General features: G+C 30.8%; 1 pseudogene; it reads left to right on the forward strand.

Annotated features, from left to right (window-relative positions):
• The first annotated feature begins 1,631 nt into the window (after positions 1-1,631).
• On the forward strand, positions 1,632-25,375 carry LOC149889390 (uncharacterized; annotated as a pseudogene).
• The last annotated feature ends 1,726 nt before the right edge of the window (positions 25,376-27,101 follow it).

Genomic DNA, 27,101 nt, shown 5'->3' on the forward strand with positions numbered 1-27,101 from the left:
GTGTTATAGTATATAAAGTGTTAAATGTGTGTGGGTGTTAATGTACTTAGTTGTTAAGCATGTACGGTCTTAATGTATTCAATGTGTTAAAATGACGCGTTTGTAAAACTATATAAATGGGGAGTGTAGTTTGTAAAATGTATGGGGAGTGTAGTTTGTAAAATGATTCGCAGTCAGATGTAAAAAATATTTTCAAGTTCAAAAAGAAAAAGTGGCTCTTTAGTGTCTCAGGGAAAGTCTAATAATTCCCCAAACCAGTAAGAGTCCCAAGCTTAACATTAATGAAGCGTGGGCCACACCTGATAAAGCAACATATAGATAAATTGTAGAAGCTGGTATTGAATATCCTGAGAACTTGCACAATACTCATAGTGAATGACCCACTGGCGCACAGTCAGAAAGGTAAAAACGGCAAAAATGATATAACCAATGATATAACCAATATAAAAATCTGATGCATTATATCTCTTATTTTTGGGTCAGAAAATTTAATTTTGAAATTAAAAATAAATTTTGCGATTACCCAAGATGCGTCTCAGTGTCATTTACACGCGCAAACATTAATTCAAAATAAAAAATTTGGATTCCTCAATCCCAAATATCGTATTGTACCACATACAAAATTTATACTACGTATTTTTTAAAAAAGCTTAACGTGTGCCTAAAGCGCGCACTAGTCTTTACGTGCACAAAGATTAATTTAAATAAAAAAAATTGGGTTCTTCAAACTGAAACACGCTCATATAGTAACTAAAATAGCTTGGATTTTTTAAAAAATCTTTTACAAAAATTTAAAAAAAAAATGAATTTACAAAACCAAAATGTGGTATTATCATATTTTTCTATGACCAAAACAAAAAAAGAAAAAACTACCCAGCTGATCTATACAGACGGGTCCAGTACGGTATTGAACCGGGGATCTGGTATGGTTATCATCCAGATTATGGCGCCGGCAGTCAGACGGGAACCGTACGGTTTTCCCGGGTGCTAACGCCACTTTTCGACTGTATTAGAATTTACCTTATGCACGAAGTTTGAAATGGCCATTTTGTTGTATGAAAGTTTTTGCTATATTTTGTTAATATTTTAGTTTTTTTTACGCTTTAAAGCTGTTTCTTTTTCGAATAGTGGTATATATTTGTTTGCATATATTTTTCAAATATTTCGTTAAAGTCATCCGTTTTTAAATAAGGATTGTCGGATAAGAACAATTTTTTTTACTGTTTGATTATACTAAAATTTTTTTGAAGATAATTTTTTCATTAACAGCATGTTAGGTATTGTTGTTTCATTATAATGTTTTGATTATGTTTGCAATAACTATTTATCGATAATTCTATGTTGATTTTTGCAAATTGATCGAAACATAAAGTTGAAAACACTGGTTTTGAGTTGTCTAAGATACTGTAATTACACTAGCGCTAGCAATAGTTAATAAAATCTATCTTCATTTAATTTATAATAAAATTATTTTGGTAATTGGGGAATATTTATAGCGTATTAAGATTTTATTACCCATATACCTTTTTTATATTATTTGTTTATACATTTTTATCTATTTACAGTTTATTAATTAATTTAAGTAACAGAAAAATATTTTTTAAAATTAGTAAGATATAGGTAACCTCACTATGAGTTCAGATAGAACAAAACGTAGAAAAATTGCTGCTGAAATAGCAAGAACTGTGAAAGAAGTACCATGCAATGAATCCGAGTCACTGAATAATATTTTAGTGTTTAATTCTTCTAGTTCTGTAAGTAGTTGTCAATCATGTCCAATTGTCAACAATACTTTATTGCTGGAGTTTTCTTCCAAAATTCCAGAAAATTCATGCATGTCAGATGCTAGTGACAATATAAATTTACCTTTTACTACGTCTATCTTTAGTTTAGAAGAATCTAGTGATAACACCAAATGGAAAGCTCCTCCACAACATAAGACGACTTTAAGACCGATGCAACTTATCTTTAACTCGTCTAGACGTCTGCAACTAGTTAAAGACGTGTTAAAGACGGTCTTTTCACACCTCATTAAGACGTCTTCCGACAATCAATTTAAGACGTCCTTTTGACATCTTAACAAGACGTCTGTCGGAATAACCAGTTTAAGACCGTCTTTTGGAATAACCAGTTTAAGATGTCTTTAATAATGGACGTTTCCCACCCAACAACAAGTTGTCTTTAAGACAAAATTAAGACGACTTGAAAATGGTATTAAAAATGTCTCAAACTGGTCTCAAATGAAACACTGTAAGTCGTCTAATTAAAACCGTCTTAAATTTGTCCTACTTAACACTTCTTAAAGCTGTCTTATTTAAGAGGTCTTAAAGTTGTTTTAAACTAGTCTAAATGAAACATTGTAGGTTGTGTTATTTAAAACGTCTTAAAGTTGTCGTGTTTAAGTTGTCTTAAAGACGGTTTAAAAGAAGTGCGTGCGTGCGTGCGTGCGTGTGTGTGTGTGTGTGTGCATATATATATATATATTTAAATACATATATATATATATATATATATATATATTTAAATAAATATATATATATATATACATATATGTTCAACAAAAGAAATATATACAGTTAAGGATAAATAACTTTTACATAAAATGAATATAAATACAAGAAAGAAAAAAATAATGTCACAGATTTACAGAATTTATCATAGTCAATTTATGGCAAACCACAAGAATTACTTAGTATTTAATATTAATATAATATGATTTACCAGCTATATATAAACTAACTCTTATTTGACAAAAACTAATGGGTTATTATGTGCTTTTTATGACATGAAGTTATATATAAAATATGAAAAACGAAAACATGAAATAATTGGCCGCATTTTGCAAGATAATTTTAAATTTGAATAACTTTTTAAAAGATTTTGCATTATAAAATGAATCATAAAAACATCTGGTGAATGAAGGACCAAGCTAGTGAATGACGGACCAAAGAATTGATTGAAAACAGATCTTGACAAAAAATTTTAAGCTTTTTTATATTCCACTATACTTTTTTTTATTCATTTTAAAATTATCTTTACAGATCTATTTTATCATTGACAGACTTTGTTTACACAAAAAAAGTTCTCAAATTTACAAAATGCTCATCTTGAAAAAATGATAAAATCTGTTCGTGCCAACAATTAATTGCCTTTACTTTGGTGTAATTTGTTTAGTAATTAATCAACACGTGAAATCGTTACTTTATCTTGAACAGTCTTATTAAACAAATGCTACAAAAGTTTAACACTTTCGCTGCCAACTACGAGTATACTCGTAGTAAGTTGGCGTCATTTATTTGCCAACTACGAGAATACTCGTAGTTATACTAACTTATTTCAAATAATATTTGTGCATGACTGGCTTTGTCTGTTCTTTTTTTTTTTTTTTCTTAGCTTCACATTTGGTTTCAGAAAATATTACATTCAAGTTTTTTTTATTTAAAAATCCAGGGAACCTAATTTAAATGCGGATAAATACAGAAATAGCTTAAAATAGATAAAAATAAAACATTGATATTTATTTAATTTTTTTTCATAAAAATTTAAGTGCAAACCTATTCTGCTGAATGATACATTCTGAAACATTCGCCGATACATAACGGAGGTCTATTTTCACAAACAGCACATTCATATTGTGTTTCTTTACGTTTTATTTTAGAGCAGACTCGACATGATTTGGTTGGGAATTTTTTCTTTTCATTCGTTGGTATTGAAGACAAGTAGTGGAAGCTATTATTGGTAATTTGAGGCACAGTTTCATTCAAACGTTCACCCAATAAATCAGTGACAACTAATTCTCTAAACTTAAGCAAGGATATTGTTTTATCTACCCCATATTTGCTGTTTAGACAGTAAGCATTAAACAAAAAAGTATCAAAGAGATGAAGTGCTACTTTTTTATACCATCTGATTGTCTTTCTTAGGCAATCATAATATGATACCATTTGTTCCGCCCTATCTACTCCTGACATATATTGATTGTAATCGTTAATAATGTTGGGTTTCATTTTCTTCTCTCCTCTTCTGTTTGTCACTTCAATCATTTGCAACGAATGCATGTTGCTAATCATTAGCACGTCTCTTTTGTCTTTCCATTTAGCAACCACTACACCCTCTCTGCTTCTGCTTATAACGTCTCCATGTTTCAGTTTTGCTTTTGTACACTCTTTTGGATTTGACTTTCGGTCAGTTCTTAAAGTACCACAAATATATGTTTTTTGATTTATCATGTGCTTTGTTAATTCAAAGGAACTGTAAAAGCTATTGGTGTACAAGTGATAACCTTTTCCCAGAAATTTTCCCGTTAAATCTAAAACAATAGCTCCCGTTTGACCCAACAAATGTTTATCGAGAGTTGTCTCGCCAGAGTAGATTTTTACCTTTAGTACAATACCATCTGATTCGCAAAGCTCATAGAACTTGATACCATACGTCTTTTATTTTTCACATACTGCCTGAATACAAGACGTCCCTTCCAAAGCATCATTGACTCATCGATTGATATATTTTTATTAGGACAGTAGATGTTATCCATTGCATTATTTAAGTGATCGAGAAGTCCAATAATTTTACATAAGCGTCCACTACCCGAATCTTCATTCTTAATAAAATGCCAAAACCGTAATATTAGTTGGAATTTATTTCGTGGCATTATTCTAGAAAATAAGGGAAATCTATAGAGACTGTTCTTAGACCAATAGTGTTCTAAAGATGGCATTTTGACACACCCATATGAAGAAGAACTCCAAGGAACTGCCGCATATCTTCTGAATTTATTGGTTTCCAACCTTTAAACGTGAGCTTCTTCTGAGGGGACGCTGCTTATTTACTTCTTGCGTTGCGTAGCGTAGCGATTAGTTTCAACTACCATAGTATTTATAAGCTCTTCTGTAACAAATAGTCTAAAGAAATCTAATGGTTTCTTGCTCTCCATGTATATCTTCAAACCAGGATCGGCAGTAAATTCAATTTTTTTTACAATATTCGGCTCGTCTTTCCATTGGTTTGAATTTCTAGATGGACCACCCGTTGTTCTAGCTCTTTTCGGCGGCATTAAAAAATCTTCTGCTGTGGCTACTAGATGAACGTCTGTGTACTGATTGTCATCACTTTCTTCAGTGTTAATATCTTCAGAACCTGATTCTGATGCAGTCAAGCTCGAAGACGTAGTAGTATAAGCGAAAAATGAATCCGAATCTTTAATATCATCATCTTCACTACCCTCACAATCTTCCATTATCATATGTGCTGATCCAATTGTGGAATATCTGTGTTGAGCTAATAGGAGATAGATAAATTTATAAACTATTCATAAAAAAGAAATTACTCATCTATAAAACACATTAACTAGTATACTGTGTAAAAAATTCGAAGTGCACACTAAAATGTTTTTTAATGTGTTAAAAAACATCTTATTGTGTACTTCAAATTTTTTTTCACATTTTTAATAACATACAGTATAATGTAGTTATCAAATATATTTTAGCTTCTAGCCTAAAAAACACAACGATTTAGAGTTAAGAAAACAAAATATAAATTACCTTTTTTACTCATGATAACTGCCAATGTGCATGTGCAAAAAAATTGAAACACTATAATAATAATGCATCAAATAAGGTACATTACTACACCTTTTCAAGATGTAAGTGAGAACTTGAAAGTTGTTGTTAAGAAACGTAAGATATAATTGAGAAATACAACATGTAATTTAGAAGTCGCATTATTTAATTTAGAACATGGAAGATGTAATTAAGAAACGTAAGATGTAATTTAGAAGATGAAAGTTGTAATTAAGAAACTTAAGATGTAATTTAGAAGATGAAAGTTGTAATTGAGAAAATATAATATATATTTCAAATTACATATTGCAATTTCTTATTTACATGTTGTATTTCTCAATTACATCTTACGTTTCTTAATTACAACTTTCAAGTTCTCAATTGCATCTTGAAAAGATGTAGTCTCCGCAATGAGTTATACTCATTACGGTAATACGAGTAATTCCTTCCCCATTGCCAAGCTACGAGAATACTCGTAGTGCTTTTTTTTGTCAGTTATATTCAGAATAAAAAATACTATAAAATTATTTCAGATTAAAAATATTTTATTTATTGAAATGTTGATATCTAGCCTTGGCAATGAGAATGAAACCACGTAAAACAGCCTCGGCAAAACTTAATCATTGTAAATATTATGGCTCGGCAAAGAAATAACGCATAGCTTAAATTAGCTCGGCAGCGAACGTATTAAGCTAATTCAAAAAGTTTAAACTGTAATATTAAGTTGCACGTCCACTCTTATACGTCAATATTTTAATTCCTTCAATAATTGCGTCTTTTATTACGTCTTTAATTCGAATTGCGGAAGAATGACAAGAATAGTGTGGTTTAAAGTTATGCGGACAGTTCTATCTGACAATAAAATCAGTTGTTCACACTGTTAAAGTTAGAGCTTTTCTCTGTGATGCCCCAGCATAAATATTTTTAAATTGGACTGTTGCTCATACTGGATATTATTCTTGTGAAAGGGGCATTATCAAAAGTTCTTGGGAAGAAAGGGTAGTGTTTAATGAAGAACAAGAATTTTACAAGCGGACAGATTACGATTTTAGCTGCCAGTCATATAAGCAACATAAGAAATATGTCTTCTCTTATAACTGCTGGTATTAAATGTGTTTCCGGATTTCTGCCTTGACAATATGCAAACGACAAAATAATAGTTCAAAAGAATTTTGAATTATTTCCGTAAAGGTCCTATGGCTAAGTTATTACAAGCATAGATTTCTGAGAAACTAATCGAATTTAGAAATTAGATTTTTCGCAAATGATAAATTTCAACATCGATGGACAGAGAGGCGGAAAGAGAAGTTTAGAGAAACCCACCGTTATAAACGTGTAATTGGTAAGTGTCTTCTAATGCTGCGTTCCAAAAAAACAATGATTTTCTTGACCTATTATTGTTTAACTAATTTTCTCTTTTTAGCGGCTGTTCGAGAGACATATCCAAAGGAATTGGAGAAGACTGTCCATAAATTTATTTAGAACATGTGAAAAACGCACTAGCATTACGAAAATCTTATTAAAAATATAAGCATGTACGCTTTTTTTGTGGATGCTGTGAAATATTTTTATAGTAAATCATGTGTCTTTTTTTCACTTATTGCATTTGGATAGTTCATATTTTTCACACCTTTCTATATTCTTTCACTACCATCCAGTCTCTATCCAATACAATATAAATATACATATTTATATTTTATTGGAAGAGACTGAAAGGTTTTGTGTATATATATATATATATATATATATATATATATATATATATATATATATATATATATATATATATATATTAGGGTTATGACTTTTTCATTTTTTTTCTCAAACATTATTTCCTGTAGCACGGATGAATGAACTTTTGCCTATTAATGACTAAAATGACGTTTATTCCATTAAAATACTGAAAAAGGTCACCCACAAACCACTTTGAACTTTTATTTATGTAGGCATTTTAGCTTTTTATGTAATTGTATTATACAGTATATAGAATGAGCATAAAATGCTAAAATGCCTACATAAATAACAGTTGTTATAATAGCTTTATGTTATATACAGTATATATACATATATACATATATATATATATATATATATATATATATATATATATATATATATATATATATATATATATATATATATATATATATATATATACTGTATATAACATAAGTCTTGAAACCGACTTGTGCAATAATTTATGTTGAAGAGAAATGAGTAGAATTTTCAATGAGCAAAAGGAAGCATAACCCAACAGGTATTGCAAGACGAAGAAATTCTTGGTGAGCACGCTTTATCTGGAGAAGTGGAGCATACACTTTGACTGTAAACACATTGAGGGCTTTGAATATCAGGCCGTGGTCCTCAAAAATGAATCTAAAGAAATTAGGTTGACTGCACTAAAATTGAAAGATGGGAAAGCTCAAACAATCGCAGAAGGACTCCAGGATGTGTTAGAGGAGTTCAATCTGTGGGGATCAGTTGTGATGATTGTTGCCGACACAACAAACGTGAATACCAGCAAGAAGACAGGCGTTGTTGTTCGGCTGCAGCAAATGTTCGAAGAGAAAGGTCACCCCAAACCCAAGTTCATCAGTTGCCAGCACCATGTGCTAGACCGCGTTCTTCGCGTTGTCATGGACGATGAGCTCCATGGGTCGACTAAATCACCAAACATTGAGTATTTCTTTGTGCAGGATTTGATGAGCAATTACAATAAATTGAAAGCAGCCTTCAGCAACGGTAAAACTGAGATTAAGGAAACAGGCGGCTGGAGAGATGTCATGATGTTTCTCTACCACCTCACTCGTGTCTTCCGTCACTTAACTGAGAGGAATGAGATCTCCTTCGTGAATTTCAAACAGATCCCAAGCATCAGCAATGCACGCTGGAGCTTTCGTGCCATTCTAGCCCTTCTTGCGTTTATTTTGATGCCAGAAACGTGGATCAAGTTGCGTAAAATCTGTTCATTCATTTCTTACTCATGGGCTGACCATTGGTTCAGCAGTCAATTGTTCCGCGTTGAAGACTAACTGAAGCTCCGAATGACTACCCAAAGGCTCTCAATTGCTTGAAAACCCACTGGAAAACAGATGACTCTCCAATCAACATTGCCCAAAGCAACCAGTGCTACGAGCGTGCCATCAAAGTTATGCAAGAATTGCACGACTCCTGCCTCAACAAGGACAACCTCCCACTGAGATTGATCCTCTCTAATAACATTGTCGTGAATATTTGATTTCCTTGTGCGTTTGATGATCCTATATAATTTTGTATGCATGTGACTCTACAGCTTGTGTTCAATTTTTTATCTGCTTACAGTGACTTCAAAAATTTGCCCTAAAAGCTAATAAATAAAATTCTTAAAATCATTATGTGCGTGAAGTTTTTTTATCAAATCGCCTTGAATGTAATATTTTATTTAATCTTAAATGAAAGCTCATCAAATTATGATACAGGGAAACGAGGTTGTATATACGCATGGCCTACTTTATACACGGCCGGATATGTTGCATAAATAGACCAAAAATTAAAAGGCCAGTTTTTCAGTTTTTTTCGCCAGGAACATCGTGTTGATCAAGTTTCCAAACTAGTTTTGAGAAATATGGTAAATAAATGCGCTGTTAATTGTCGAACTGGCTAAAAATTTAAAAAAAGTGAATCTAGTTCTCTTTTTGCAAGTAAAGCTGTTTTTAGTTTTCCTAAAGATACTAATTAAGAAGAAAAATAGATTAAATTTGTAAACAGAAAAGATTGGAAACCAAGAAAATATTCAGTTATTTGCATGGATCATTTTGAAGAAAAGTATTTAAAATATGGAAAACGAGTTACTTTAAAACACGAGTTAAAACCTGTTCCATCTATTTATTCTGAAGAAACTTGTATTCCATCTTCTGTAATGCCTAAAGTTTCTAACTTTCGTAAACCACCAACTAAACGAGATTCTAATATCCCAGATGAAATTCATTCATTTCAAGAAATGGATAAAATTAAAAACATTGATATGCTTCATGAATCTAACTCTCCATATGGATTTAGTTTTCAAAGATATGAAAGTTTTGTTTTATATTTTCGTTTGTTTTTTGTAAACTCCATTCCTTTTATTGAATCAATAAGTATTGATAACAATTTGCATGTAAAAATGCATTATAAAAGTTGTCCACTTCCACTTCCTCTTTGGTTTAGAACTATCAACAATTTTTAACTCACAAGTTTATCTATTTTAGATAATTTGGTGTCTTATATGCACAACCTTGTTGAAGGAAATTCCTATTATTTAGTTAATGAACTTTCAAAACTGATCTTTTATAAATCTAAAGGTCGACCTCCATATTCTTCAAAAGTGCTACATTTTGCACTAATGCAAAGATATTCATCATATCAGGCTTATTCGCATCTTCTGGAACAACTTCCTTTACCGTCAAAGTCACTATTAAAGAAGTTAGTATCAGGTGGAATTGATTCCATAAAATCATTAAAGTTATTGTTAAATGAGGACAAAATAAGCAATAATTGTGTTGTTCTTTTTGATGAAATGTATCTGCAGCAACCTTGTGAATACCACAGTGGTAGATTAACTGGATAAGATAAAGAGGGTAATCTCTACAAAGGAGTAATTGTCTTAATGATTTTGGCCTCAAGAAATCAATACCTTATGTAATTAAAGCCATCCCAGAAACTAATATCACCGGAGATTTCATTAAAGATGAAATAGAGGAAAGTTTAAATACATTAAGATCTGCAGGTTTTTACATTCAAGCATTGATCGCAGACAACCATCCAACAAACGTCTCAGCTTATTCAAAGTTGCTTAGCATTTATGGGTGAGATAAGCCAGAAGAAAATTTTTTTATCAATTATAATAATCATAAAGTTTATCTAATGTATGATAGTGTTCGTTTGCTTAAAATCTTAAGAAATAATTTGATTAGTACTAAAAAATTCATTTTCCCACCATTTCAGTTCACTGATTACAGTTTTAATATGAGAGTGTCTGCAGGGGATATCTCTTGGGCTTTGCTTCATAGAGTACATGAAAAAGACAAAACTCTTTCAGCAAACTTAAGAAAGGCATATAAATTAGGGGAAAAGACTCTTTATACAGGTAACAATAAACAAGATGTCAACTTGGCATTAAATATATTCCATGAAACAACTTCAGTTGCAATTCAAAATTATTTTCCTAATGAATATTTAGCATCAAAATTTTTAAAACTCTTTAATTTATGGTGGGTAGTATCCAACTCAAAAATGAAATACTCTACTAGCGTATAGGAAATGCAGCTGTTATGGGGGATGGTAAGCCACAATTTTTACGTGCACTTGCTCACTGGGTTCAAGAGTGGCAAAATTTACATTACAGTTCTACTGAAAGATATTGTCTCACAACTCAGACTTCTAAAGCACTAGTAATGACATTGCAAAGTACTTCTTGTCTAATTAAAGATCTTCTATTTGACGGATATAATTACACAATGTAACAAAAAAAAAAAAAATTTCTGTTTATCAAAGTTTTTTGATGTTTCTTAATTAATTTGAGTATGCTGAGTCTGAATATGACATTGGATTTTTTATTGCATCAATCGTTTGGTCGTAAAAAAAAAAAAAATCAATTAAACATATAATTAATATAAATCGTTTTGCAATCATGTTACATTATATTGTATTGTAACAGTCTCTCACAATCTCAAAAAACACTAAAAGTGAACAGTAGAACGAGGTTTTCTTTTATGAAGTTTCTCGTCATCGCGTATCAAACACCAGATGTAGTCACCCATCATAGCTGCATCCCATCTGCCCTGGTATCTTTTCTCCATTGCAAGAATATCCTGATGGAAACGTTCCCCGTGCTCTTCACTCACATCACCCAAATTTGGTCTGAAAAATTCCAAGTGTGAATGCAGGTAATGCAGCTTTATTGACATTCTGCATTTCATATCTGCGTACCGTACAATTAAGTTTTCCACTATCTCTTTGTAGTTATCACTCTTATTGTTGCCTAAAAAGCTATGAACAACATGTCTAAATGCAGTCCATGCTTCTTTTTCAACAGCAGACATTTTGTCCTCAAGCTCCTTACATGCCAACATAACTTTAATCTGTGGACCAACGAATATACCTGCTGAAATTTTTGCATCTGACACCTTTGGAAACATCTGCCGAATATGCTGGAATGCTGCACTATCTGGGTTTAATGCTTTGACAAATTGTTTGATAAGACCAAGTTTAATGTGAAGGGGTGGTAGTAAGATCTTTTCAACAGGTATCAGAGATTGATTAATAACATTGTGCGAACCAGGCTGTAAATGTTCTCTCACTGGCCACTCACGTCTTGTGAAGTGCTGGTTTGCAGCCCTGCTATCCCATAAACAAAGAAAACACGAGTACTTTGTGTATCCTCCTTGCAGACCGAGAAGAAATGCTAGCATCTTAAAGTCTCCACATACATCCCACTTGTAACTGTCGTAGTTGATTTTCTCAAGCAACAACTTCACGTTCTTATAGTCTTCCTTTAGATGAACGGAATGAGCTACTGGAATCGAAGGAAATCGGTTTCCGTTATGGAGCAAAACTGCCTTTAGACTTCTTGTTGAGCTGTCAATGAATAATCTCCACTCTTCAGGATTGTGAACAATGCCAATGTCATTGAAAAGACCACGAACGTCATGACAATAGCACAGTGATTCTGATACTACATAAAAGTATGCGAATGTTTCATGTCTTTTTCGGTATTTCGAGGTTCTGCAGCTTGGATCTAATAAATTCCATTCTTTCAAACGTGATGTCAGAAGTTCTGCATTTGATTTAGTGAGACCTAAATCTCGTACTAAGTCATCAAGTTCTTGTTGGATAGGGAAATGAGGTGAATCATTCGGTTCCCTGAAATCACAGTCATCATTGAGTTCATCCGGTGAGTCTACTTCAGAATGATATGCAGCTGCTTCTTCGGATTGAGGTGGAGTAGGAACAGGCAATTCATCACTGTGTGGAACTGGTCCAATAGAAGATGGTGTACTTGGATAAACTAGAGTCAGCCTATCTTTCGGTTTTTTATACTTTGAAATGTCAACAATGCAGAAAAAGCAGTCATCATGATGGTTCGTCGGTTCTCTCCATATTCTCGGAATCGCAAAGGGCATTGACTTTCGGATTCCACGCAGCCATCCTTCCAGAGTTGATCTGCAGCTACCACAACTGTAGTGTGGTGCCCACGATTTGTCCTGATCTCCCATAGCCATGCCAAAATAAGCATGATATGCAGTAAAGAATTTTGTACCACTGACAATCTTATGTTTAGCTTGTGTTGGACTAATATAGTAACCACAAACATAACAGAATGAGTCAGGACAAAGCTTGCAGGATCTACTAGACATATTCACCACTTCATGTAACAGTTGTAATTAGTTAAACTGAAAATAAACACACGAATATAGTTAAAATCAGCATATATATATAATGTTTTAATTGCATTACACATATACGAAAACTCCGAAATATACTTTATGCTTTTTCTCAGGAAATCTTGATGATAGAGAAAAACCAATGGTACCACTGAAATCAGCATACAAAAATTATGTAAGAAACATTAAAAAATTAACATAAACAAAAATGTTGTTACATGGTGTTATGTTCTAACCTCACGTTTCCATAGTGATCCATTAAAGCGACATTTTTTCAAAGTATCGTCAAATGAGTGGTGGCAGGTTTCTAGTTGGATTACGCGAAGTAACTACTTCTGAGAAAATTTTGCAGAAGGTGTTGATATTAAAAGAGAACTTTGACTTTTGGAAACTGGATTTGAAACCTTTTCATTCAGATGTGAATCTGAATTCAATTTCAGAACTTTTTAATAATGAAAATCAGGAAAGTGAGTTAGATGAAGACAGTAAAGAGGTTACAATTTTTGTTGCTGGATATATATGCAGAAAATTACATAAAAAATTGAAATGTGAATTGTGTACTTTATTGCTAAAAAGAGATGTGGTTGACATAGATACAAAATATATTGACCTAGTATCCAGAAGAGGTCTCTTAACTCCCTCAAAGTTAATTGCAAGTCATGTTGTTAGTTGCTTTGCTATGGTTGATGCAGTGAAACAAAGTCTACTTACGTTGGAAACTCTTGAGATCAGAAAAGTTAGCGAAAATATTTTATATGAATATAATTTGAACCAAAAATTTATTTGTGATAGTCATTTTGAGTGCGGACTTTCTCTTGTTAATCGAACAGTAATAAATATTTTTTATAATAATGAACAAAAGATTGTAAGTGGGAGTAAACACAAAGATACTGTATTGTCTTTCAAAAGGAGACAAAGAGAAAAGAGAAAATAAGAAATGTAGTGAATATATAAATATACATATATTTTTTATACAAATAAATTGTTTTAGGTAAAAATTTGTTTGTAATTTCAATATTGTTAATATCTCAACTCCAAATGCTATTTTATAAATGCATCTGTTATATTTAAAATGTTAAAAGTTGTATATTTGAAATGAATTGTAAAATATAGTTTCACTTAATATTTGATAATTTTATTACTAACTTAATATTTAAAACAGATGAATTAACCTAAAAATCATTAAATAAGGAATACTTAATAAACTTTAAACTTTGGAAATGTTAAGCATAACTTTTAAAATTATTTTACATTTTAAAACACAAAAACTTAAAATACTGAAAAACTGGCCTTCTAATTTTCGGCCTATTTATGCAACATATCCGGCCGTGTATAAAGTAGGCCATGATACACGTCTTTTTAACACGTTCGCTGCCGAGCTAATTTAAGCTATGCGTTATTTCTTTGCCGAGCCATAATATTTACAATGATTAAGTTTTGCCGAGGCTGTTTTACGTGGTTTCATTCTCATTGCCAAGGCTAGATATCAACATTTCAATAAATAAAATATTTTTAATCTGAAATAATTTTATAGTATTTTTTATTCTGAATATAACTGACAAAAAAAAGCACTACGAGTATTCTCGTAGCTTGGCAATGGGGAAGGAATTTTTTTTCTACAGTACCGAAGTACTCGTATTACCGTAATGAGTATAACTCATTGCGGAGACTACATCTTTTCAAGATGCAATTGAGAACTTGAAAGTTGTAATTAAGAAACGTAAGATGTAATTGAGAAATACAACATGTAAATAAGAAATTGCAATATGTAATTTGAAATATATATTATATTTTCTCAATTACAACTTTCATCTTCTAAATTACATCTTAAGTTTCTTAATTACAACTTTCATCTTCTAAATTACATCTTACGTTTCTTAATTACATCTTCCATGTTCTAAATTAAATAATGCGACTTCTAAATTACATGTTGTATTTCTCAATTATATCTTACGTTTCTTAACAACAACTTTCAAGTTCTCACTTACATCTTGAAAAGGTGTAGTAATGTACCTTATTTGATGCATTATTATTATAGTGTTTCAATTTTTTTGCACATGCACATTGGCAGTTATCATGAGTAAAAAAGGTAATTTATATTTTGTTTTCTTAACTCTAAATCGTTGTGTTTTTTAGACTAGAAGCTAAAATATATTTGATAACTACATTATACTGTATGTTATTAAAAATGTGAAAAAAAATTTGAAGTACACAATAAGATGTTTTTTAACACATTAAAAAACATTTTAGTGTGCACTTCGAATTTTTTACACAGTATACTAGTTAATGTGTTTTATAGATGAGTAATTTCTTTTTTATGAATAGTTTATAAATTTATCTATCTCCTATTAGCTCAACACAGATATTCCACAATTGGATCAGCACATATGATAATGGAAGATTGTGAGGGTAGTGAAGATGATGATATTAAAGATTCGGATTCATTTTTCGCTTATACTACTACGTCTTCGAGCTTGACTGCATCAGAATCAGGTTCTGAAGATATTAACACTGAAGAAAGTGATGACAATCAGTACACAGACGTTCATCTAGTAGCCACAGCAGAAGATTTTTTAATGCCGCCGAAAAGAGCTAGAACAACGGGTGGTCCATCTAGAAATTCAAACCAATGGAAAGACGAGCCGAATATTGTAAAAAAAATTGAATTTACTGCCGATCCTGGTTTGAAGATATACATGGAGAGCAAGAAACCATTAGATTTCTTTAGACTATTTGTTACAGAAGAGCTTATAAATACTATGGTAGTTGAAACTAATCGCTACGCTACGCAACGCAAGAAGTAAATAAGCAGCGTCCCCTCAGAAGAAGCTCACGTTTAAAGGTTGGAAACCAATAAATTCAGAAGATATGCGGCAGTTCCTTGGAGTTCTTCTTCATATGGGTGTGTCAAAATGCCATCTTTAGAACACTATTGGTCTAAGAACAGTCTCTATAGATTTCCCTTATTTTCTAGAATAATGCCACGAAATAAATTCCAACTAATATTACGGTTTTGGCATTTTATTAAGAATGAAGATTCGGGTAGTGGACGCTTATGTAAAATTATTGGACTTCTCGATCACTTAAATAATGCAATGGATAACATCTACTGTCCTAATAAAAATATATCAATCGATGAGTCAATGATGCTTTGGAAGGGACGTCTTGTATTCAGGCAGTATGTGAAAAATAAAAGACGTATGGTATCAAGTTCTATGAGCTTTGCGAATCAGATGGTATTGTACTAAAGGTAAAAATCTACTCTGGCGAGACAACTCTCGATAAACATTTGTTGGGTCAAACGGGAGCTATTGTTTTAGATTTAACGGGAAAATTTCTGGGAAAAGGTTATCACTTGTACACCAATAGCTTTTACAGTTCCTTTGAATTAACAAAGCACATGATAAATCAAAAAACATATATTTGTGGTACTTTAAGAACTGACCGAAAGTCAAATCCAAAAGAGTGTACAAAAGCAAAACTGAAACATGGAGACGTTATAAGCAGAAGCAGAGAGGGTGTAGTGGTTGCTAAATGGAAAGACAAAAGAGACGTGCTAATGATTAGCAACATGCATTCGTTGCAAATGATTGAAGTGACAAACAGAAGAGGAGAGAAGAAAATGAAACCCAACATTATTAACGATTACAATCAATATATGTCAGGAGTAGATAGGGCGGAACAAATGGTATCATATTATGATTGCCTAAGAAAGACAATCAGATGGTATAAAAAAGTAGCACTTCATCTCTTTGATACTTTTTTGTTTAATGCTTACTGTCTAAACAGCAAATATGGGGTAGATAAAACAATATCCTTGCTTAAGTTTAGAGAATTAGTTGTCACTGATTTATTGGGTGAACGTTTGAATGAAACTGTGCCTCAAATTACCAATAATAGCTTCCACTACTTGTCTTCAATACCAACGAATGAAAAGAAAAAATTCCCAACCAAATCATGTCGAGTCTGCTCTAAAATAAAACGTAAAGAAACACAATATGAATGTGCTGTTTGTGAAAATAGACCTCCGTTATGTATCGGCGAATGTTTCAGAATGTATCATTCAGCAGAATAGGTTTGCACTTAAATTTTTATGAAAAAAAATTAAATAAATATCAATGTTTTATTTTTATCTATTTTAAGCTATTTCTGTATTTATCCGCATTTAAATTAGGTTCCCTGGATTTTTAAATAAAAAAAACTTGAATGTAATATTTTCTGAAACCAAATGTGAAGCTAAGAAAAAAAAAAAAAAAGAACAGACAAAGCCAGTCATGCACAAATATTATTTGAAATAAGTTAGTATAACTACGAGTATTCTCGTAGTTGGCAAATAAATGACGCCAACTTACTACGAGTATACTCATAGTTGGCAGCGAAAGTGTTATGCTTTCATTAATACGTGGTAAATAAGACAACTTTAAGACGTTTTAAATAAGACAACTTATACCCCATTCACACCAACAAAACCGAGTTTTATTAACACTCGCTTTTAAAAATGTGTTTTATTTAGCCACCGCTTTTTTTAGCTCATTTATTTGAAACACGGTTTAAAAAAGCAGTGTGAACGGAAAAAATGTTTCACTAGTTTAAATAACCACGATAAAAACAGTTTTATTTTTGGTGTGAATGGGGTAATACTGTGTTTCATTTAAGACCAGTTTAAGCCGTCTTTAATACGTGTTAAATAAGGGGACTTTAAAATGTTTTAGCTAAGACGACTTGAAGTTTTTCATATAAGAACAGTTAAAGATAACTTTAAGACCTCTTAAATAAGAGAACTTTAAGACGTCTTAGATAAGACAACTTACTGTGTTTCATTTGAGACCAGTTAAACACATCTTTAAGAACAATATCAAGACATCTTCAATTTGTCTTTAAACAACTTGTTGTTGGGTGGGCTTGTTTGAATGCTGATTTAAACAGTGATGAAATTGATGGCAACAGCTACATAACATAAGTGAATGAAAATGTATCAGATGAATTAATGCAATAGACGATTGTATTTAACAAATCTCATAGTGCTATAAATAATTTGCTTCAGATTTTGCAAAAACCAAATTTAGATTAACCTAAAAAGGCTAGAATACTTCTTAGAACTGATCGAAAAATAATTACTGCTTCTTTAGCTGGTGGTGAATATTTTTTTAATAGGATTAATAAACTGATTATCGTTGCTAATAAATAAATCTTTAGTTACATCTAATATTACACAGCCTACAATTCACATAAATGCTGATGGTATTCCATTATTTAATGGCTCAAACATTTCTCTTTGGCCAATTCTTAGTTCCATTGTAGAACTTGAAGGTAACAATATCTTTGCTTGTTCTTTTCAGTAATGGTGGAGGCAGCTTGACACAATTTATCAAGCAAAACATGATCTATATAATGACACCTAAGCAAGCGCGACAGCGTAACTTGACTGGCCAACGATGCAAAATTACATTTTGAGAATTGCCATACTTTCAGATTTTGTTTAGTAAGTATTAACTTCAAATTTGTATGCCCACATTTAACAGCAACATATTAATATTGAGTTATTTGTTTAAATCACAACATTTGGCCCAGAAAAGTAATACTTGCAAAGTGGTGTAATAATAGTAATAATAATAATAATAATAATAATAATAATAATAATAATAATAATAATAATAATAATAATAATAATAATAATAATGATAATAATAATAATAATAATAATAATAATAATAATAATAATAATAATAATAATAATAATAATAATAATAATAATAATAATAATAATAGTAATAATAATAATAATAATAATAATAATAATAATAACAACAACAACAACAACAACAACAACAATAATAATAATAACAATAATAATGATAATAATAATAATAATAATAATAATAATAATAACGTGTCCCATTTGGATCCCGCGTACAAAAACCGGTGGGATTCGGCAGGGTTACCCGTACGAGTCCCGTCCTGTGGCCCGGCCGGGACCCACCCGGGTACCTTATGGGCTGGCTAGCTGGGTAGTATTAGCAAAAACAGCTTTAGTTTGCTATTGCGTCTTTAACATAGACAAAACTTCAGGGGGAAGTTGTTTTTCATTTTCAGATTTATATTTTTTGAAATTAATGTTAGATATTACAGGATCACTTCTGATTAAGAGGTAATGGTACTGATTCATCATAACATTCTTTCAAGATATCTTAGCTATATGATTCAATCTAGCTTTTCGAATTTCCATATTCAGAGCCTTTTGTGACTCCTCAGAGTAAAAACTGAATGACAGTTCTAATGCCGAAGATATCTATACCCCATATTCCAAGAGCCTATGAACAGTTGGAGGAATCACATACCAAGAATACTTTTCTAGTATAAGAGCAGTAGTTTCATAATAATACTGACCAAATCTTTTAGAACTCAAATCTTAACCGGAGCACACTGGTAATAGTATTGTCCTCAATGTGATAATTAGATCTATTACTGCTCCTGTAATACCAGCAAACATCTCAGCATTTTTACATGCCCTTCTGGTAATGTTCCCATCATTAGTGTTACCATAACCCTGTTTGGGCGTTTCAACTATAAGGTTTTGAATCTCTCTAAACCTCTGTTGAGTATAATTCTTTCTATTTTTTGCTGACTCTTTTTCAAAAAAGGATTTAGCAAAGTATGTTTTAATGTCCATCTTGCATCCCAAATGTAAAATATACTAAAAAGATCTGAGCCAGCAATGCAGAGAAAAATCCCCCAAAGATAAATTCTTTTCATTGACTGGTTTATTAAATTCAATGAGCTTAGCTCCACAAATATTATATGATTGAAAGGATATAGTGTTAGTGAGAGCACTCACCACTTTTTTTCTGCTATCATACATACCTATCAATGGGAAAATAATAAAGTTAACATGGAATCTAGTGGAATCTCTAAGTTTTCTAACCGAACTCATGATTAAACAAATAAAAAAAAGTTAATATGGGTTACTTTTTTAGGGATCTTAGGAATGACGATCTAAAATCAAAATGTAGTGTCAAAAATATTGTTTATAGTTACCAAATATCTTAAATATATGCCTTCAAATTAAATTTTGAACTATTTGTACCCATCTCAACCTTAAAAGAATGACAAAGCGAGCATTTTGTGCGCGAATTTCGCAATATAATAGATAAAATAATGCGTCCAAGGAAGCAGTGCAAAAGTTGGCAAAAATCCTTTAAAAATAAATAAAAAGCAAATAGTTTCAGTTTTCTGGTGGTATTACTTGCATTATAACTCAACTTATTAGTTCCCACCCATGGTTTTTTTTTGGGAATTTTCGGCCGATTTTTTTGAATTTTGGCTCACTGTGTAGCGCCTTAGGCGATGGTCTTACCTGAGACAATGATTTGTAACAACCAAGATAGCTTGGTGAATGAATTGAGAAATTAATTTATCAAATGCATGAAGGTCGTTCCAAATCTCTGTAAAAAGCAAAGTTGTACATTACCGAAACCTTAAGTTTTATGTCACAAAAATTTTTTGAAAGGTCAAGTTTAGACACGAACCGTTGATGGCAATATATACTCGTCTGAATACTGACCATGGACTAGGGCCACCGTAAAGTTTCAGTAGAAGTTGATCATACTCACAAACAATTCAGGGTTTGGTAAGACCATGGAAAATTTCTCCAAGCGCTGTGAAAGTGAAAGTTGACCCACCTTGGTGCTGACTCGGTTTATCTATTGCACAAGATATGCTACGAAGACCTTGTACCAATACTCATCACAAAAAACTAACTCAAACTGATTTACTTACTATATGTTAGCCAGAGCGTCCTCAAATTATCTAAACACCATTTAGTGATGTTAAAATCTTTCTATGAGGTTTTTAAATAACAAACTTTTCAGTAATTTGTCAAACTTAAAAACTATATAAAAAAACCTTTTTACTTACACTTACCTACTTTAAATACAAGTTTTTACACAAGTGCCACAAATGACAGATAGGCGGTTTCTGATTTTATATTGAAAACATGATCAACAAATTGTATTACCAACTTTACCTATTTTGATTTTTTTAACTAATAAAACAAATTTTTTGTTCATATTTAGACAGCAGAAGCACCATCTATGTTCTGAATGAAATCTTGTTCTTCTTGAATTCATTCAAACTTTCGTCAAAACCTATTTAATTAAAATAAGAAGTTTTAATAAAATCTTTTGACAAAACCAAATTAAAAGTAATCTAAAATGAAAATTCAAATGGTGCACATTTAAATTAAGTAAAAAATTAGAGAGTAAACTTGTGACAATAAACTCAATACTTAGCTTTTTATTAAAGAACCAGTCTTAAAATGAGTAAAAACGGCCATTTTGACTGAATACTTACATATACACAAATTTTTTAAACGTTAAACATGAAAACATCAATTTTGCACTAATTGATCATTATAAACAATAATTTTACAAAAAGTGTATACTACAGTAGAATGCCGTTAACTCGAACTCTGAAGGTGTATATATTTTTTGTCCGATTTAGCGAATGTCCGAATTAACCAAAGCTCTCGTTAAGTCGGACTTTTTTCCGACTTAGTGAGGTTTCGAGACTTATCGAATGTTCCTCGATATATAAATATTACGTACATATATATTAAACAATATAATCTAATATGTGAAATATATATTTTTGTAAATATAATATATACTATAAACGAAAAAAGTCCAAAATTGATGTTTATTTCAGTGACTCGCACAATTATTTTTCAAACAGCTTTGAAGCATTAAATGCTGTTTGAAATGACGCAAAAGTAATTAGTTTTCGAACGTTCTAAGTTTTGAATTTTAATCGATATTTTAAAAATTTTAATGTAATAGTTATTAACAAACAGAATTTAATCGAAGCTTAGCTAAATCGAAAGCTCTCCGTGAAAATGTTTAGCTATGTTTAATTATATTTGACGCAAAAGTATTTTATTTTCGAGCGTTTAGAGTTTGGAATTTTGATTGAAATATTGGAAGTTTTGTTATTATACGCACTTATACGCAAATTCAAAATAAAAGTCCTAGTTAAGCGAAGTTTTTTGCCGAAGGGACACCAAAAAAAAATATTTGCATTTCCATAACATTCAACTAATAATCTCTAAATTGATGCAGTGAAAGCAGCTCTTCAAATTACAATATGGTTAGCAGTGCTTTATTTATGAAGTAATTATTGGCGGTTATCTTCTACTCTTTATCTCCTGTTAGCTATATTAAATTAAGTTCAATGTTACATCGAGGAATGGATATTGTGTTGCTTTAGTTTCGAAATAGAAAAAAACAATTTTGATAGTTCCGACTTAAGTTTTATAATACTGAGCTTTGAAGGCAAAAAGTTACTGATTTGCAAACATTATTATTTTACAAATTTGCAAACATTATCATTTTATTCCGTCATTTATATCCAAGTTTTTTTTATTTCCAACGACTTCTAGGATAAAGTAACCAGGACAGAATATCAATAATGCAACAAGAATATTTGTTTGCTGGATATTACTACAGTGGTCCTATGTCAAAACTGTATACTTTTGTAAACGGCTTGATAAGTGAAAGTAAAAACAATATTCTTATTGGGAATTTGTGGTTATCGCAATGAATCGCCCGCTTCAGAAAAGCATGGTTGTCTAGCGGTTAGAATTTGCACATCTGATATCTCAACAAACGTAAGTTTTAAACAAAATAAAAAAAAAAAAAGTTAATTACGGCGAAACACGTATAACTCTTTGTCAGTAAAAATAATACTGATGAATCTATTGGCGGTAGAAAAGAGAAAATGTCTTCCGCAATTTCCTCAAAAAATTTTCGCTTTAATATTTTAGAAAAAAAATTTCTTTATTACCGATTTGTTGGTCTGAACCTATATACTTTAAAGTAAAATTTCTGTTATTAGTTAAAATCATATGCAGATCATACTTAATGTCAATATTCATTCTTTATTGTTGGTAACTGTGACATTTTAGAATATAAATGAATCGTCTATTGGGCAATAAAGGTCTCCAGCATTAATCAAATTAATTAATACTTATTTTTTAATAATAATAATTATTTGCAACTGATTAAATTCATTTTCAGCCCTTATTCTGAAGCAAACGACTTATTTTTTGATTGACATATTCATTCTATGTAACAAGTAGCACCGCAGCGTTTTCAAAGTATCAAAGTAAAATATCAAAGTGATCTTGCCGAATAGCATGTAAGCATTTTCTAAGCTAATTTAAGATATAAATATTGAAAAGGTTTCAACGAAACTTTCTTATAGAAATACTTGTTTTTTTACTGGCGGCAAAACCAGCTAACATTCCGTCCGGTTGGTTTTCAGTCACTGCGCAAAACGCTTTTCAAAACCTGAAAGACTTGTACGGAATTCAAGAAGAGTTTTATTTTAAGGAAGGGCAGTAAATTTTCTAACTTTGAGGAAAGTCACAAATAATATCAATAATTAAATTTTAATGCCGCACTGGTGTTTTACCAGAATGCATAGAAAATGTTTTTGACACGGGTGCATTCTCTTCACCATAAAGAAAAAAATGAAACTCAGAAATAATTTAACTGTTTTGCGTTTTAATATGTTATTATCACAAAATAACAAATTATTGACAACTGCTCGCACGTGAAACACTTTAAATAAATTTGATATACAAGAATTATTTTTGTTTTTGATTAAAGGAAAAAAAAAAATATCATAAAACAAAGATTTAAAAAAAGGTATTTGGTCTATGAGCTAAGTTCACATATAAAATATTTTACTTAAATGTATGATTGCAAATAATAATTCCGAGATCTTACGATTTCAAGGCTTTTTTGTCCAATAAAGCGAGTAACAAAAATGTTTGGGTAACTTTTTTTCATTGTGGAGTAAAATCTCATCTGGTCACTTTTTAACTTTAAATTCATTAAGTATTTAGTATATCCTCCACCAAATGTAGTAGAGGGTTTACAGTAGACTCAAGGGCCAAATTTAAGTTGGTACTGCTGTCATTTGCATCAAAATTTTGACGGCTTTTTCAAATACAATTTTTACGAAATAAAGAAAGTAGATGGTCAGAAAATCAAATGATCTAATTGCTATTGAGCTTTTATTTGTCAAGAGCAGTATTTCTAAACGTTGGGCAATTTAACTGTTAATGGGAGCTATTCTAAAAGGGACTGTTTCCAATGTAAACATCAACTTTAGATATTAAAAGTTATGTGCATACACCATAGTAGAATACGAATTTTAAAAAGGCCAAAGAATTTTTTCAAAAGAAATTTGGAAACATTGGCCTTCAGATAAAAATCAAAACCATATCTCATTTCTCATTCCTTAAAAAAACAAAACTAAAAAAAAATTAATTCGTTTGCCATTAAAAATCGACAAAGTTGATTACAGTTTATATACTTTTAAACCTCTATCAAATTAGAGTCCCGGATTGCAGTCTAGCCAATTTCTAGGCAACTCCAGCACTTGCCATAATTACTAGTTAATAATCCCTGTCCTCTGCCTATTATTGATGACACAAATTGTCAAACCTTTGAAGCAAAACTCTTTAAAGGTTTATGAACACATTAAACACTATTATCATTAAATATTTCATTGTAATAAAATAGCTAAAAGAATTTTAAATAATTGAAATACTACAAGAAATATTACCTCAATAATACATTAAGCATCTTTGGGAAAATACGGTTTATTTTGGTTTTCCTCTTTATTACTAGCAAAACAATTTACAACATCAATACTTGGATTATTAGTCAGTATCTGTAAAATTTTGCTTAATTTCAAAAAATGCGGAGTGTTTGTATTTTGTTAACTGGCTAACAAGAAAAATTAAAAGAATGGATACATCCAAAATTATTTAGGTACATCCAAAATTATTTATTTATTTTTGACCAAAATAAATCTAAATTAATTTCACGTATACCCAAAAAAAAAAAAAAAAAAATAAAAAATTTTGAACTGTACTATAAAACCTCTGACACACCTATCCCATTTTTATTAACTCTAAAAATATGCCCGGATTCACTTTTGTTTCACCTATTTTTGCTCACTCCCCCTTTATAATATTCATTTCATCATACTTACCTAAGTTTACCATTTTGTAAAAGTGGTTATATCTTGTGTAATAACTAGTTCTTTAACTTTTTTGTTAAAGCAAGACAAGTGATTTTGTGATTTAACGGTTATTTAAATAGTTTAAGTATTATCTTTTGTATTCTGATGTATCGAAATTATAACATAAAAACTATATTTCAATTTTATTTCCATTCTGCATGTTTTATAGCATATTTGAGTTTCGGTCGTGGTTACGAAACAAAGTTTATAAGATATAAAACTTTTGAAGCATGTTTGGTTTCTGATAAAATTGTATACGGCACAACGGAAATTTCAGAGATTTATGTTCAGGAAATTTTTGCTTTAAAACTGCCTATTTTGTGTTAACTTTGAATATTTTAATATAGTATAGCTAGCACCTAACTTTGTTTGAACTTCATATTTATATTTCATGTTATGATGTTTTTTGTATCTTTTAAAATGTATTTTAGTTTAAAGTTTAATATTCAAATTTTTTTAAAAAAATTGGTTCGAATTATGGTATATTTTTAAATAAGAAGGTTCGAATTAAGGAATGCTGTTTGCATGAATGACCTACCTAATATTAAAAAAAGTAGTATGTGAATACCAGCTTTTTTGATAATGCTTCGCGGATGCATTTCAAATGGTCTATTGTTTAAGTAAGCAACTCAATAATAACACACAATGACTTCTTCATGAATCAAATTACAGTCAAAAATGTATTTGAGACTATGAATCCTGAAATATGGAAAAATTTGTGCTTAACTTTTAGAATGCATCAAATTGAATGGTGCTTCAATCAATAATGAAGAGGATGACTACCTAGGTCAAAATATTTTGAGTTTGAATTTCAAAAACCATAATTATTTTTTCACTAACCTAATAACCGGACATGTAACGGCATTTATATTATGTAACAGTGATGGAACCTAAAACTGAATCACACTACTGACATAAAATGGCATTTTTATATCAGGTATATGATTAAAGTCCCTTCCCGATACTATCCATGCCTTCACTCAAATATTTAGGCATACAAGGTAAATAATTAAGATGCAGTGAAAACAGGCGGCAATTCAGTTTTTTCTCGAATATGTGAAAATCATTTAATTCAGCGGAAAGAAAAGTTTCCCCTCTGCAGATCATCAATACAAAGGCTTAAAGATATCTATTAATACTTATTTACAACGACAAGTTTTGTTAAAAGTAAACCTTTTTGTTGGAAAGCATATGAAGAGTTCTCTTTTGATAAGTTGTTTGCGTATTTTGATGCATTACTGAGGTTCCACAGTTAAAGGATCTGACTGATTGCAATAAAGTTTGATTTAATAAGAGTAGAAAAAAAAAAAAAAAAAAAAAATAGCAGTAATATTTCTTTAATTCTTTCCGTTGATTTAATGACAATATTGGTTTTTCAGAACAAGTAGTCTTCATTTTCTATGCAGCAAAATTTTAATCCTTTGTATCCTGAGGTAGTGGAAAAATTTTACTTTTGACCACTCAACTCTTTACTTTTTCATGCGTTATTTAATTATACAAAGTGATACAAAATCTTGTCATTTACAAAGTTATTACATTTTTTAACTTCGCTATGGTCTATTTTAAACTTTTGGAACTTTTTTTTGCATTAAAAAAACTTTATCTTTACAATAACATTTGTGCTACTTTCAATGAAATATTTAGTTTAACTTTAATTGAGTCGAAATTCAGATCTTCTTTATTACAAACTTAACTTCGTTTTAGTTAAAAATTTTCAAAAATGGTCGCACTTTTATGATTAAAAAAGGAATGCAGAATAGCTACACAGTAGGGTAGAGGAGCATTATTATCTTTTGTTAAAATAATTAAATATAGTTTAAGAAAAGGGAATTCTTGGGTAAAAATTAAACTTAAAGTAGTTTTACTTTTTAATTAGAAAACAATATTTTGATTTTTAGAAACTTCTAAAAGTTATTAACAATATAGTGTTCAGAGTAATAATCTTTTGAGTGATGTCAAAAACAGGATATAAAACTTAGAAATCATCATACTCTATGACTCTATAGCATTGTATTTCAAATAGTCCTAAGGCTTTTGTCTGAGATCAAAATTT

This window comes from Hydra viridissima, unplaced genomic scaffold, assembly GCF_058129835.1.
Source record: "Hydra viridissima isolate aposymbiotic clone 2 unplaced genomic scaffold, HvirCarnegie_v1 scaffold_4, whole genome shotgun sequence".
In the NCBI taxonomy this organism is placed as follows: Eukaryota; Metazoa; Cnidaria; class Hydrozoa; order Anthoathecata; family Hydridae; genus Hydra; species Hydra viridissima.